We start from the raw sequence: 14,417 nt of genomic DNA, 5'->3' as shown, positions 1-14,417 counted from the left end.
GCCTCTTTCCCTGCATTTGCATCTCCCACGTCCCTGTCAGTCAAAGGGGACTCCCTGCTGGGGGCCGTGAAGGTGTCAGGCAGGCCTGTCAGTCAAAGGGGACTCCCTGCTGGGGGCCATGAAGGTGTCAGGCAGGCCTTGACACAGAGCTCCAGGAGGAGAGGGACAGCTGAGAGGAGGGACCAGCGGGGCTTCCCCACTGCACCGTGCAGGGCTCTGCAGCCTCCTGCCCTGGGTGAAGAGTGCAAGCCACCTTCGCTTCTATGTTATTGGAGAAGGCAGAGTGGAGGTGGGTTTCTAATATGGGATAAATAAGAGAAAGACAGACAAAGAGTTTGGGAGTAAGTTTTTTAAAATTCCTTGGTAAATGACTGACTGTAAACATAAATCCTGCCATTCAGCTAGCGGGAAATAGTCCCAGCAAGAGCATGAGGGTCCTGGGGGCTCAGCTGCCGCCGACAGCACAGCAGCGTCACTGGACTTTGCTGCAGGCGAACATGTATTCAAATACCACCTCCGCTCACACGTGCTGCCTGTCTGAATTTAGGCTCCAGGCTTCTCATCTTTTCAAGGGAAGGGATAATAACGTTCACCTGCATAGTGCTCTTTTGAACAAGAAACAAGATTATGTATGCAAACATCTTAAGTGTCATCACTTTTAAACAAACGGAGTTTGTTAATTTTATTATTTCCGCTTTTATTATTCCCCAAGTCATGATTTGAACACCTGGAATGGGGCTTGGCAAATAGTAGTCACACAATACATATTTGTAGAACAGATCTTTGAACAAATACACGGTAAAATGAATGAATTAATGAATACCAAATTACTGTGAAAAACATTCAGACCAAAGAAAAATTTGCTGAAAAGGAACCAGCTTCCCTTTCGTGTCCCTCCCAGCCCAGGCAAGCAGCCCACCAGGGGGCGCTCCCTGAGCCTTCTAGAGGCAGAGCGGCCTGTTGGGAAAGGCCTCGGGGTGTCAGTGGGAACTTCCTGCTTTGCTGAGGGAGCAAAGGCCTGTGTGGGAAGGAAGATCACAGCTGGTCCCCAGCCTCAAACAGCAGGAAGCGGGACAGAAGGAGCCCCTCGGTGTACCCTGCAACCCCCAGCCAGGGAGAAGCAGCAGGAGAGAGAGCTACTTCCTCTAACCAGTGGTGGTTCCTAACTCCAAGACATCCTGGACATTGGTTCTGAACAGTAATCGTTGGAATTCGCTCTTTTCTGGAGCCATGAAACTACCAGAATAAAGTAATCAGAGTGATCGCATGATGTGCTGGGGCAAACTAAAGACTTCTCTTCAAAATAATGGTCCGTTTCCTACTGAATGCTGCATGATAAGTGCAGTATGTTTGATTATGATATCAGTGAGTTTGCTCCTTAGAGGATATTTTTGGGTGATACATTGAAATTTACCTTTGACCATTTGTTTTGGCAGAAGGTGTCTCTCCAATATCCAAAATTTGGATAATCCACATTAAAACTAATTTTATTGTGGCTAATTTTTATTAAATGTTATTAAAATAATTATCACATTATATTTATTAAATATTTGTTAAATTTTATAGAATTTATTAAATTTTATTGATCACCACTAAAAGATACATATATATTTAATGTATATTAATATACAGCAGCTCATCTTCCTCCTGAGAAACCTAAAGTTGCTGGCCTCAATTATGATTGTTGTTTTGATTTGGTGGTTGTGTTGTTGTTATTAATATCCTTCATTATCACCCTCTGAAGCATGAAGTCCTGGGCAAATGGGAAAGGCCCAGTGCCAGGTCATTGAGGGCTTGCAACTGTGAAGGAAGAAAAGAAAAAACAGCAGGAAGGGCCACTCTGCTCCTCCCACTCCACACAGAGTGGCTGGCTGCAGCAGGCTCACTATAGGACTGTGCCAGAGGCAGAACTGTCTCTGCACTAAGTGCTTCATCTTCCCTTTCTCTGCATTTCTGTGTGTGTATATGTGCGTGTGTGTAAGGAAGACAGGTGTGTGGGGCTGTTGACCGGAAGAAAGGCCCTGTGTCATACTGTATTCTCAACTTTTAATTATGTTCAGACGTTTTGCAAAATCAAAGGCTAGAAAATATCACTTAAAGTAATCCAAGCTTGTCCAACCCGCCTTATTTTGTGGTGGTTGTTTTGTTTTAGGCTTTTAGCAGCCCGAAGCCGTGGTTTTTAGTTTCTGTCTCTAGTGATACGTGGAAAAGAGGGATGAGGAAGGGGCTTTACTGGCCCAACCAGAAACAGGAATGAAGAACCCAAGAGTGTATTATGTCCCTTAGACACCCCTGTGAGCTCTTGCACAGACTGAGGCTTCAAAAACTGTCACTGTCACTATTATTGTTAAGGATCTGATAGTTGAGGAGTTCTGCCCTTGACGAGGCCCTCACTGTGGAACACCTCCATCTCCCAGAGCCTCCTGACCCATCCTCATCCCCTTGCTCCAGATCATGGAAGGAGAGGGGTAAATGCAGAGGGCGATTCTGCCCCCATCCTAAGGATCCCCAGGGTCTGGGGAGGGGGTATGACACTGACATTTGGGCCACAGTGAGTTCCTGTAGTTGCCTACAGTGGGGATATTAGGGTACATGCTGTGGTTCGGATGTGGTTTGGTCCTGCCAAAACTCATGTTGAAATTTGATCCCCAGTGTGGCAGCACTGGGAGGTGGGGCCTAGTGGGAGGTGTTTGGGTCATAAGGGTAGATCCCTCCTGAATAGGTAAACGTCCTTTTGTGGGGGTGAGCTCTCACTCTTGCTTTCTCAGGAATAGATTGATTTTCACTGGAGTGAGTTGTTAAGAGTCTGCCTCCCTTGGTTTCTCCTGTTTCTTCTCTTGCCTTGTGGTCTCTTTGCACACTTACTCACCTTTTGCATTCCAGTAGCAGTTGAAGCCATGTGAGGTCCTCACCAGATGGAGCTGTCAAATCTTGAACCTTCCAGCCACCAGAATTGTGAGCCAAATAAGCCTCTTCTTTTTATAAATTACCGAGCCTCAAGAACGCTGTTATAGCAACACAAAACTGATTAAGACAGTAGGTTAACACAGAAAATAAATCAATAGCAAAGAGGAATTTTCTGGGTAAAGGCCTGCTCCTCTCCGCCTCCATTCAATGCAAGACACACCTGCAGGACATCCTCCCACCCTGCCCTTGTCCCTGTCTCCCAATGTAGCGGACAGTCCTGACCTGTGATTGGAAGGACTTGTTAGTTAACTCCTACAGAGGTTTCCATGGCCAGCTGGTGTCCCCACACCCATGATTTCAGATAAGATCTCAGTTGTTCCACTTTTCCCATCTTTCTCTTTATCCCTCTCTGGACCCTACTGCACTGGGCAGCCAGCCCAGCCCCAGGAGCCTGAAAAGGACCAAATTATTGATGGATCCATCTCATTTTTCTCAACCAGAGCTCCCAGCAGAGGCTGACCTGGTCCTCATGGCTTGCAGCACGGCCTTTTCCATTTCCTGTGAACTGTGATGCCCGAGCACGGTGAACCTGCTCAGCCCTGAACACAGGTGGGCGCTCTGGTTCTGATGCTATCAGAGCACGGTGAGCCTGCTGAGCCCTGAACACAGGTGGGCAATCTGGTTCTGATGCTATCAGAGCACAGTGAGCCAGCGCAGCCCTGAACACAGGTGGGTGCTCTGGTTCTGATGCTATCAGAGCACGGTGAGCCAGCTCAGCCCTGAACATAGGTGGGCGATCTGGTTCTGATGCCGTCTCTTGTCTTCACATCATTTATCTGGTTAATCTAAGGCACAGTGTCAACGGGAAAGTAGGATAAACGCTTGACTTTTTTCCTTTTTTTAATCAGTTTTCAAAAGTTTGAGTTAGTTCAATATCATCCTTAAATGGCCACTATATCCTTTGGCATGTTTGTTTGTTTTTAAGGTTATTAAGCTGTCATGGATGTTAACATAGTTTATGTGCTTTAATCCATTGCAGTTGCTGGTGCTCAACCGTCTCGTCTTTGTCCAGAGATCCTTCTTCAGGTTGGTGCCAGAGCCCTTTTGATAAAACATTATTACTTGTAGCTCCCTTCCCAGAGGATGAGGAGTGGAGTTGAATGTTCCCAGCATGGTCTTTCTGGGACCAGCTTCCACCCAGGAGCCCAGCAAGAGTCACCTCGTTAAAACAAAAGATGCTCCTATCACCCAGGAAGTTTAAAATGATTAGGAGCTCTGTGTCGGATACGGGGGTAAAAGACAAAATACTAGAACCAAAGATGTATCTTGCACCCCATTGCTCAGAAAACTACCAGGATTTTAGGATTTCTGTACCAGGAACCAGGGACAGAGATCAAATACATATTTCTTATTACATCATGATATCACACGCCCCCTCAGAAATATGGGAATGTTCTACGGTGAAATAGAAAAGGAAGTTTATAAAAGTTGATGGGGAGGGAGAGGGCTAGTTTCCACGGGACCAGAGAGAGTTTTCAGGCCCAAACACGGGAGATATGAAGGGAGGGATAAGTATGGCAAATGTGCGGGTCCTGAAAGCCCCTTCCACCAGGGTCTCTCTGGCAATGTGAAACTCACTTGTGTTTGGGGAAAGAAACCAAGAGCCCATGACTGTATTCTGTCCCCTGGACACCCCTGTGAGTTCTCATGACTGTATTCTGTCCCCTGGACACCCCTGTGAGCTTTCATGACTGTATTCTGTCCCCTGGACACCCCTGTGAGCTCTCATGCCTGTATTCTGTCCCCTGGACACCCCTGTGAGCTCTCATGCCTGTATTCTGTCCCCTGGACACCCCTGTGAGCTCTCATGACTGTATTCTGTCCCTTAGACACCCCTGTGAGCTCTCATGACTGTATTCTGTCCCTTGGACACCCCTGTGAGCTCTCATGACTGTATTCTGTCCCTTGGACACCCCTGTGAGCTCTCATGACTGTATTCTGTCCCTTGGACACCCCTGTGAGCTCTCATGACTGTATTCTGTCCCTTGGACACCTCTGTGAGCCTCATGACTGTATTCTTTCCCTTAGACACCCCTGTGAGGTCTTGCACAGACTGTTTCAGTTATTTCTGGAGGAGATGCCCATCTCCTGGGGGCCTGTTCTCACACTACTACAAAGAAGTACCTGAAACTGTGTAATTTTAAAGAAAAGAGGTTTAATTGGCTCACAGCTTCACAGGCTGTACAGGAAGCATGGCTGCGGAGGCCTCAGGAAACTTTCAGTCATGGTGGAAGGCAAAGGGGAAGCAGGCACATCTTACATGGCCTGGGCAGGAGGAAGACAGTGAAGGGGGAGGAGCCACACATTTTCAAACAACCAGATCTTGTGGGAACTCACTCACTACCCTGAGAACAGTAAGGGGGAGTTCAGCCCCGTGATCCCATTACCTCCCACCAGGCCCCTCCTCTAACACTGGGGATTTTAATTCAACAAGAGATTTGGGCAGGGATACAGATCTGAACCATATTAGGGCCCCATTAGCCCCCAGCTCAAGGCTGAGGTGGGAGCCCTTGTGAAATGCAGACCTGATGCACAGATTGTGTTCTCAGCCAGACAGCTCTTCATTGATTGCCTTAGTCAGGGCCAAAGTGAGGATATTGATCCAAGCAGGCCTAAGAGCTCCTTCTGGTATGGGAGGGATCAACTTGAGTGCAGTAAACTTGCTCCTTTGGGACAATGTGGAGTAGAGAGGACTAAGAAATAGCAAGCACTGGAGCAGGGTGGGCTCACTGCCAAGAGACACAGGCCTGCGCCTCTCTGACCCAGGAGACTCACCACAAGCCTCCTGAAGCTGCCTTTCCTCTTCACACAGCGCCGTGCTTGGCAGACAGCCGGGGAAAGGGTGAGGAGGGCCAGGTGTCCTTATTTTCCTAGACATTTCTTGCAGATAGTTGCTTTTTAATCACCTTAATGTAGAATAGAAAGAATACCAGGTTTCAGGCTGGAAGGCTCTAGCTATAACTTCTCCATTTCTGAAATCTGACTATCTTTTCTTGTTTGTTTTGTTTACAGCAAAATTTTGTAAAAGGATGAACTTCGGTGGGTGTATTAGGACTGCCAGAACAAAAATTGGAAGAGTTAGGTCTCAAAGTATCTTTTCTTCTTTCTCTTTTTAAAGTTTTATTATGGTAAGGATACTTAACATGAGCTCTACCCTCTGAGTGGATTTCAAAGTGCACAGTGCAGTGGTGTCATCTGCAGGCACAATGTTGCAGCCAATCTCCAGAATGATTCTCCCGCATAAAGGAAGCTTCATACTCCAGGAGAAGCAACTCCCCATCCCTCCTCCCAGATCCTGGCGACCACCATTTTCCACTCTGCTTCTGTGAGTTGGGCTATTTAAAATACTGCATATAAATGGAATCATGCAGTGTTTGTTATTTTGTGAGTGGCATATGTCGCTTGACATAACGTCAGTCTTGTTCAAATCCTGGCTCTGACACTTTGGTTGCCTGTGAACAGGTTAAATTCTGCATACCTCAATTTCCTTCTTTCTTTCTTTCTTTCTTTCTTTCTTTCTTTCTTTCTTTCTTTCTTTCTTTCTTTCCTTCTTTCTTTCTTTCTTTCTTTCTTTTTCTTTCTTTCTTTCTCTCTCTGTCTCTTTCTTTCTTTCTTTCTTTCCTTCTTTCTCTTTCTTTCTTACTTTTTTTCTTTCTTTCTTTTTTTTTTGAAACAGAGTCTCGCTCTCGGCTCACTGCAACCTCCAGCTCCTGGGTTCAAGTGATTCTCCTGCCTCAGCCTCCCAAATAGCTGGAATTACAGGCCCCCACCACCAGGCCTGGCTAATTTTTTGTATTTTTAGTAGGGACGGGGTTTCACCGTGTTAGACAGGATGGTCTTGATCTCCTGACCTCGTGATCCGCCCGCCTCGGCCTACCAATTTCTGGATTCCTAAAGCAGGAATAATTGTAACAGCTACCTTAGAAGATCCCACTGTACATTAAATATAAATGTTTAATGCTTGACAATGCCTCTTGCTTAATTGTGTCTGTTGTTATAGTTCCTATGCCGTATATACCTGAGATGAAAACAGTCAGAGCTGCCCCTGTTCCCTCGCTTCCGGGAGCTTTCAGTTTGTGCCTTGTAAAAGCAGGATGGGACACTCAGGCCAGGACATTTACCAAACGTGGTCCCTTATTTTCAGACGGAGTATAATAGACCCGGTGAGGGTGCTGACCCCAAATCCAAGCTAGTTACATGCCTCTCTGACAAGGCGGCAGCAAGACCGCAGATATGAGAGCTGGCTTGTGAGACTCTAACAGCTCTCCCGGGAGGACAGCACTTTTCTTTGGTTGATTCTAAAAACCACACCTTGGAGCCCATGTGTTGTCAGGAACACAAGGATATTTAAATAGCCCCACCATCCCTTCTACTCCATAAGGATTTTGTAGGGGAAAATTCCGAACTTTTGCTAATTGAAGATTTGCTTCCAACGAGTCAGGAAAAAAATCATAAAGTTTAAATCTATTCAACAAATTAATTGATGATGTCTAGAAAAATTAATAAGGAATATTCAAGAAACAGTAATTTTTAACCTTGCAAGAATATAAAAACAAAGTAAACATCAACGAGAAATTTATTTGTAAATGAGACACCCAGGTGTATTCATTTGCATTTTATTAATGGAAATTTTTTCCTGAAATTACCATGAAACTTGAATATTAAGTGCAATAATCATGCGGTCAAAACCGAAGCTATGCAAAAGGCAGCAATTAGGGGTGAGGGGATGGTTGTAGCTGCCTGTGGAGGGATCCCTGTGTTCCTCCTGTCCAGTGATACCAAATTCAGCCTGGGTGTGAGCCAAGTGAGATGGTCTGTCTGAGCTAGGCTTAGCATCAGTGTGAAGGAAAGAACTGATGAAGTAGAAATAAAGAACTCTATCCTGCCCCATAGTTTGATTTTATTCAAGGTGTGTGTCTGCATTTGTGTATGTGTGCTTACGATTCATTCACTTTTTTTTCGACAGTTGTCATCATTCGACACCTAAATCCCTTAATATCAGATGCCATCCTTCCTTGTCTCTTTGCAAAGCCCATTCCCCTTGCGGCTTTTCCATCTGCCTGCTCCCCACTCCTGGTGACTATAGTCCACTGCCATCCTGGTCACCCTTCCGTGTAGCCCCTGTTTACTTTCTTCTTCTTCTTCACCCCCAGCACCTGCTATCCTTCTTGGTGGCTCACTATCCATGTAACACTCAGCACCTGGATTCACAGGGCTTTAACCTCCACGTTGTCAATTTCCTTCTCATCTTCCCAAGGGGACTCAGTATTCAGCCACTGCTGGGGTCATAGCTTGTCATCACCAATAACTCTCACTCCCAAAATGAATTCCAATAGCCCACTTTCATCACACACCCTCCTGCTTCCAGACTACTTATTTCAGTAGCTTCATCAACCTCACCAAGACCTCCTGTCATTGATCTTATGGCTTTCTAGTTGTCTATATCAGTGTTATAGATATTTAACGTGTTATAGTTATTTAACTTGTTATAGTTGCAGATTACTCTTTTCCTTCATTCCTAATGTCCTTGTATCCTAAATCTTTGTTCTATTTTCATAATCACTTAGTTAAAATTAAGCTTAAATTTCTGTTCTAACCTATACTCCAATGTAGTTGCTAAGCCTTTGCCTTAGAAGATCTGAACCAAACTTTCTTTATCTGGATACTGGCAAGACTGGCCATTACTGAGCAGAAATCACACAGAGCAGCAGATTAGTTGCACTATAAACTATGACCACCTGCTTCAACACTAGTTAGCAATTAACTATGGATACCTGCCTCAATACTGGTTAGCAATCAACTATGGCCACCTGCCTCAACACTGGTTATCAATCAACTATGGCTACCTGCCTCAACACTAGTGAGCAATCAACTATGACCACCTACCTCAACACTGGTTAGCAATCAACTATGGATACCTGCCTCAACACTGGTTAGCAATCAACTATGTCCACCTACCTCAACACTGGTTAGCAATCAACTATGACCACCTACCTCAATACTGGTTAACAATCAACTATGGCCACCTGCCTCAACACTGGTTAACAATCAACTATGGCCACCTACCTCAATGCTGGTTAGCAATCAACTATGGAAACCTACCTCAACGCTGGTTAGCAATCAACTATGGAAACCTACCTCAACGCTGGTTAGCAATCAACTATGGCCACCTACCTCAACACTGGTTAGCAGTCAACTATGGCCACCTGCCTCAACACTGGTTATCAATCAACTATGGCCACCTGCCTCAACACTGGTTATCAATCAACTAGGCCACCTGCCTCAACACTGGTTAACAATCAACTGTGGCCACCTACCTCAATGCTGGTTAGCAATCAACTATGGAAACCTACCTCAACACTGGTTAGCAATCAACTATGGAAACCTACCTCAACGCTGGTTAGCATTCAACTATGGCCACCTACCTCAACACTGGTTAACAATCAACTATGGAAACCTACCTCAACGCTGGTTAGCAATCAACTATGGAAACCTACCTCAACGCTGGTTAGCAATCAACTATGGCCACCTGCCTCAACACTGGTTAACAATCAACTATGGAAACCTACCTCAACGCTGGTTAGCAATCAACTATGGAAACCTACCTCAACGCTGGTTAGCAATCAACTATGGCCACCTGCCTCAACACTGGTTAGCAATCAACTATGGCCACCTGCCTCAACACTGGTTAACAATCAACTATGGCCACCTACCTCAACACTGGTTAACAATCAACTATGGAAACCTACCTCAACGCTGGTTAGCAATCAACTATGGAAACCTACCACAACGCTGGTTAGCAATCTTGAATCTTTTACAAATAAGCTCGCCCATGTCATGCAGTCTTCCCTTTATTTAAACTTCCAACAATCTCTCCTTCATCCCCACTCTGAGCATTAGCTAATGCCTTTCTCCTACTGAAATGATTGAAATCAGGAATCTGGAATTCTCTTTGTGTTCTCGTGTTGAGAGGGGTTGTACTCCCTTTTCTGCACCTTACCTGTCTTTTCTTTTTCTTTTAATAAAGGGAATTATGTTTTTCCTGTTAAAATAGCAAAACTGTGTGTGCTGGAATTGAACAATTAAGTAAATGGATGGCAGATGCTAGCAGCTAGTTGTCTCATGGTAGGAGCAGAAGTGCATAGGTGAGGGGGAGGAGGCTAGAATAATTCCTGTGGCACTGAATCAGAGTCAGAGATATCAGAATCAACTCATGTTTAGTTTAATTTGTACACAGATAGTTACATAGAGAAACATTTATAACTATGCACATATACACAGGATAGCATACACATGTCTATGTCAGCTGAGAAGACCTAGAAGCAATGACACCCCAGTAGTAAGGAATGCATCTAACACCCAGGCCTTCATTTATGGTCATATTCTGCAATGAAAGAAACCAGGCTCCTTATAGAAATGGATGACTAACACTAAGACTTAGTAGGACTAAGACAAGAGATTAAAAAAGAGCCTGGAGCATCTTGTTGTGCCAGCAAGTGATAAAATATTACATGAGAGCGCACACACACACTCACATAACCACACTCACACACTCACACACCCACATTCACACACATCCACCTACACTCACACACACCCACATTCACTCACACACACACATTCACACGCACACCCACATTCACACACACGTATACATAGATATAACTACATTCACGCAGACATGCACACACACATATACCTACATTCACACACAATAACATACACACACACTCACATACCCACACTCGCACACACACACACCCACCCACATTCATACACACTCACATACACATACACACACTCATACCCACACTTACACTCACATAACCATACTTACACACACACACACACACACACACAGTGATGCAGGGAAGTGAGAGGGACACAGCTGCGAAATGAAAGAGCTCTCAAGGACTGCGCTCTGCAGCAACAAAATAACATGCCGGATTACATTACAGAATAGAAAATAAATGCCCACGAGTCTATAGTGATATAAATAAATGAATAAATAAGTACACGGGAAAGAAAAGTCAAATCTCCCATGCAAAAAATTTTCAAATAATTTCTGTAGATGCTCAGCCTTTGATGAGGAGGAACGTGCCTTCTTACTCTGAAATGTGAGCTGCCCATAGTGACCTTCTTCCTAGAGTGCAGCGTGGAAGGGGGGCCTTTACATACAGTGGAGAAACCGCCCGGCAAGCGCTCCTCTGGCCGGCGATCAGGGCACATGCACAGCGGTCCGTCGGGTCGGCACGTACCCTTGACTCGGTGTGATGAGCAGGCATTTTACCACTGTGCCCTTTCTCCTCTAAACCCATAAACTCATCTCATCATGAGAAAAACATCCGGACCCTTCCGATAAAGGAAGGTTCTACCGAATTAGCACTCCTGAAAATAGTCAAGGTCAGCAAGAACTAGGAAAGCCCAAGAAAACAGCACAGCCAAGAGGAATCTAGGGATCCCCGACAGCTAGTATGATGAGGTCTCCTGGATGAGATGCTGGAGGAGGAAAGGATGCCTGGGGAAAATGAGGGGGTCAGGGCACAGTGGCTCAGGCCTGTAGTCCCAGCACTTTGGGAGGCTGAGGTGGGAGGATCGCTTGAGGACATGAATTCAAGGCTATGGTGAGCTATGATGGCACCACTGCTCTCCAACCCGAGCAACAGAGCAAGATCCTTCTTTAAAAAAATCCAGAACCAAAAAACTTAATCTTGTTTTGAACCAGAAAGGCTCTGGGAATAGAATGACAAATAAGTCATCAAGAACAAATTTACACTGCACAGAAGCAGCTGATCTGAGGCAGGGTATAACTTCGTAGTGGTGATGCCCCTGGCACTCACATCTCTCCATGATTTTCTTGCATAAATTTTCTGGCCCATGTCCTTGTCCTCCTGGTGCTCAGGACTTGGCCCTGGCCAAGCTTGCCGCTTGCTTTGCATCAGCATCCAATGAAAGGCTACCCTGCAGGCTGGATCGCCTGACCCGGCTTGCCCTGGCCTTCACCGGAACACCTGTGTGTCGACCTGACTCCTGAGTTAATAGCTCACCTATCACTCCACTGCAAATTCAACTTGACTCGCTGCCCACATGCCAGGATGCTGAACCACCTGCATCAAACCCCTACTTTGGGTTTGCCAGGCTCTCGGGAGCCATCCCTTGTTCTATCACAGACAGCCCAAAGCCTGGTACTTCCTTGGTAGGAGGGAAGGACAATTCAGCACTACTCCCTGACTTTCAGTGAATATTATTGAACTCTCAACCAAAACAATGGAGGAAAGGCCCTCTATTCAATACCTCCAGAAAATGAGCCTCCCTCTCCCATCCAGCTCCCTCATTTTGTCACAAAGACACGAGGTAAGAAGGTGCTGAGGACAACACAAATACATCCCCCGTGTGGAAAACCAAGATGAAAACACACACCCTACTGAGGGAACGTCCCCGGGGCTCACGGCCTCCCTCTGAGTACTGGGGATAGGAAAGAGGCAGGTAAGAAGGAAATATTTAGCTTCGCTGTGCCTGTTCAGTGAAAAGAGTCGTTGCTACTTTGCTCAGGAGGGTTTTCACAAACTCCCCCAGCCTACGTGAGATAAGGGTTAGGTGTGAACCTGTCTGCTATAGATAAAGGGGTTAGAATGACGGGCACCCCCGATAATGCAGGCTTGCTACGACCCACAGCCCAGCCCCTGCCCGCTAAGTCGGGAGTTGGAGATGCTCCAGGGGCCAGGAAATAGTTAAATCTCCCCATCATCCCACCCATTCACCTTGCTATAATCTCAAAAGCAGTCAGAGAAATTCAGGGGACATAAAAGGAAAGGAAGCCAGCACCTGCAGAAATGGATGGACTACAATCACAACCATCCCAAGGTGAGGTTTCCAATCCCTCTTACTCCAACACCAAGGACACACACCTGGAGAGGGTGGTGACAGATGAGTTTTCACAGCGTGGCCTCTGTTTCTCTTCATTCTACTCCCTACCTTGCCTCCTGCTCAAGTTCTTCCTAAATGACCTGCACACTTGTAATAAGCCATTTTTGCATTGCTATAAAGAAATACCTGAGACTGGGTAATTGATGAAGAAAGGAGGTTTAACTGGCTCAAGGTACGCAGGCTGTACAGGAAGTACGGCGCTGGCATCTGCTCCACCTCTGGTGAGGCCTCAGGGAGCTTTCAATCATGATGGAAGGCCAAGCGACAGCAGGCAGATTGTATTAGGAGCAGGTGTGTCACATGGTGAGAGCAGGAGGAAGAGGAAGAGAAAGAGGCAGAGGCAGTGCCACACACTTTTAAACAACCAGATTTCATGTGAACTCAAAGCCTGAGCTCACTCATCAGCAAGGGATGGCAAAGGAATAAATTCAAATCCAGCAAGTAATTTTGTATCTGTCATTTCAAAAGGTTAAGGGTTGTGAAGAGCAGAGCTAGTGACCTGCTGCAGACCCTGGCCACACTGGTGCCACTCCCTGCAGCTCCGCACAGCCTCTCCCCACTCCCTTCTTCCTCCCCCAGCACCTGCCAATCACCTGCCATTGCTGAGAAGCAATTGATTCCCATGAAGGGTTGATAGTCTAGTTGAACCAGTTGGAGTGCTGACTTATGGGACAGACCAGACTTTTGTTCTGAGCCTAGTTAGTGAGCCCAGCTAAGGACTTGGCTGGGCTCTCGAAGCTGTGGGGAAGGAGAAAGAGAGGAGGTGTCCAACCCAAACTCAGCTCTCAGGAACATGCCAGGGGCAAGGATGTGGCACCATGAGGAGAGGCTCCTAGGAGTTACACGGAAGACTTCACATAACACTTCTCCCTTTCCTGCTGCTGACTGCACAGGGATTTCAGAATGATTTTCCAGAGCTGGACAGACATTTTCCCTGCCCTGAGAACTTGGATCCTCAGAGGGGAAACCAGTGTGTGGCTAAGTTTAGATTTTTAGCATGACCTCACCCCTTCTGAGCCTTGGTTTCTTCATTAGTGAAATGGTAATAATGATATGTGTTTACCTGCCTCTCAAGCTTGCTGTGAAGATGAAGTAAAAAATAATGCATAGGGGAGTTTTCTGAAAGCTCCTTAAATTCTTAATTTGTGCACAGGAATTATTACAGAAAAGAAAGAGTATACACATTAATTCCTGTAGAATTTTTAGCTTTGTCGTTATGTTTTATTTGTTTTGGCAATGTGGGGGTTGGATGAGTTGGTGCAGAGAAAGCCACCAGCAAAAGGAAACAGAACAGTGGTGAGCCAGAGCCTAATCGCTCCAGAGAGATTTTAGCTTTCAGTGCAGCTCCAGTGCCATGTGCCCCTTCCTACTCCTAGGACAGGCCCCAAAGAAACCCACGGAGGGCAGAACGATGACAAAGTGGGAGGAGAAGAGCAGAACAGTAGGAGCAGGAAAAGGAGGAAAGAAGAATCTTCTTCCCATGCCTTAAGCCTCACATCAAAGGTTTTCAAACTGTGATCTCC

Source organism: Gorilla gorilla, chromosome 9, assembly GCF_029281585.2.
Source record: "Gorilla gorilla gorilla isolate KB3781 chromosome 9, NHGRI_mGorGor1-v2.1_pri, whole genome shotgun sequence".
Taxonomy (NCBI): Eukaryota; Metazoa; Chordata; class Mammalia; order Primates; family Hominidae; genus Gorilla; species Gorilla gorilla.
The sequence above is the reverse complement of the archived record's forward strand: the minus strand, read 5'-3'. Positions refer to the sequence as shown.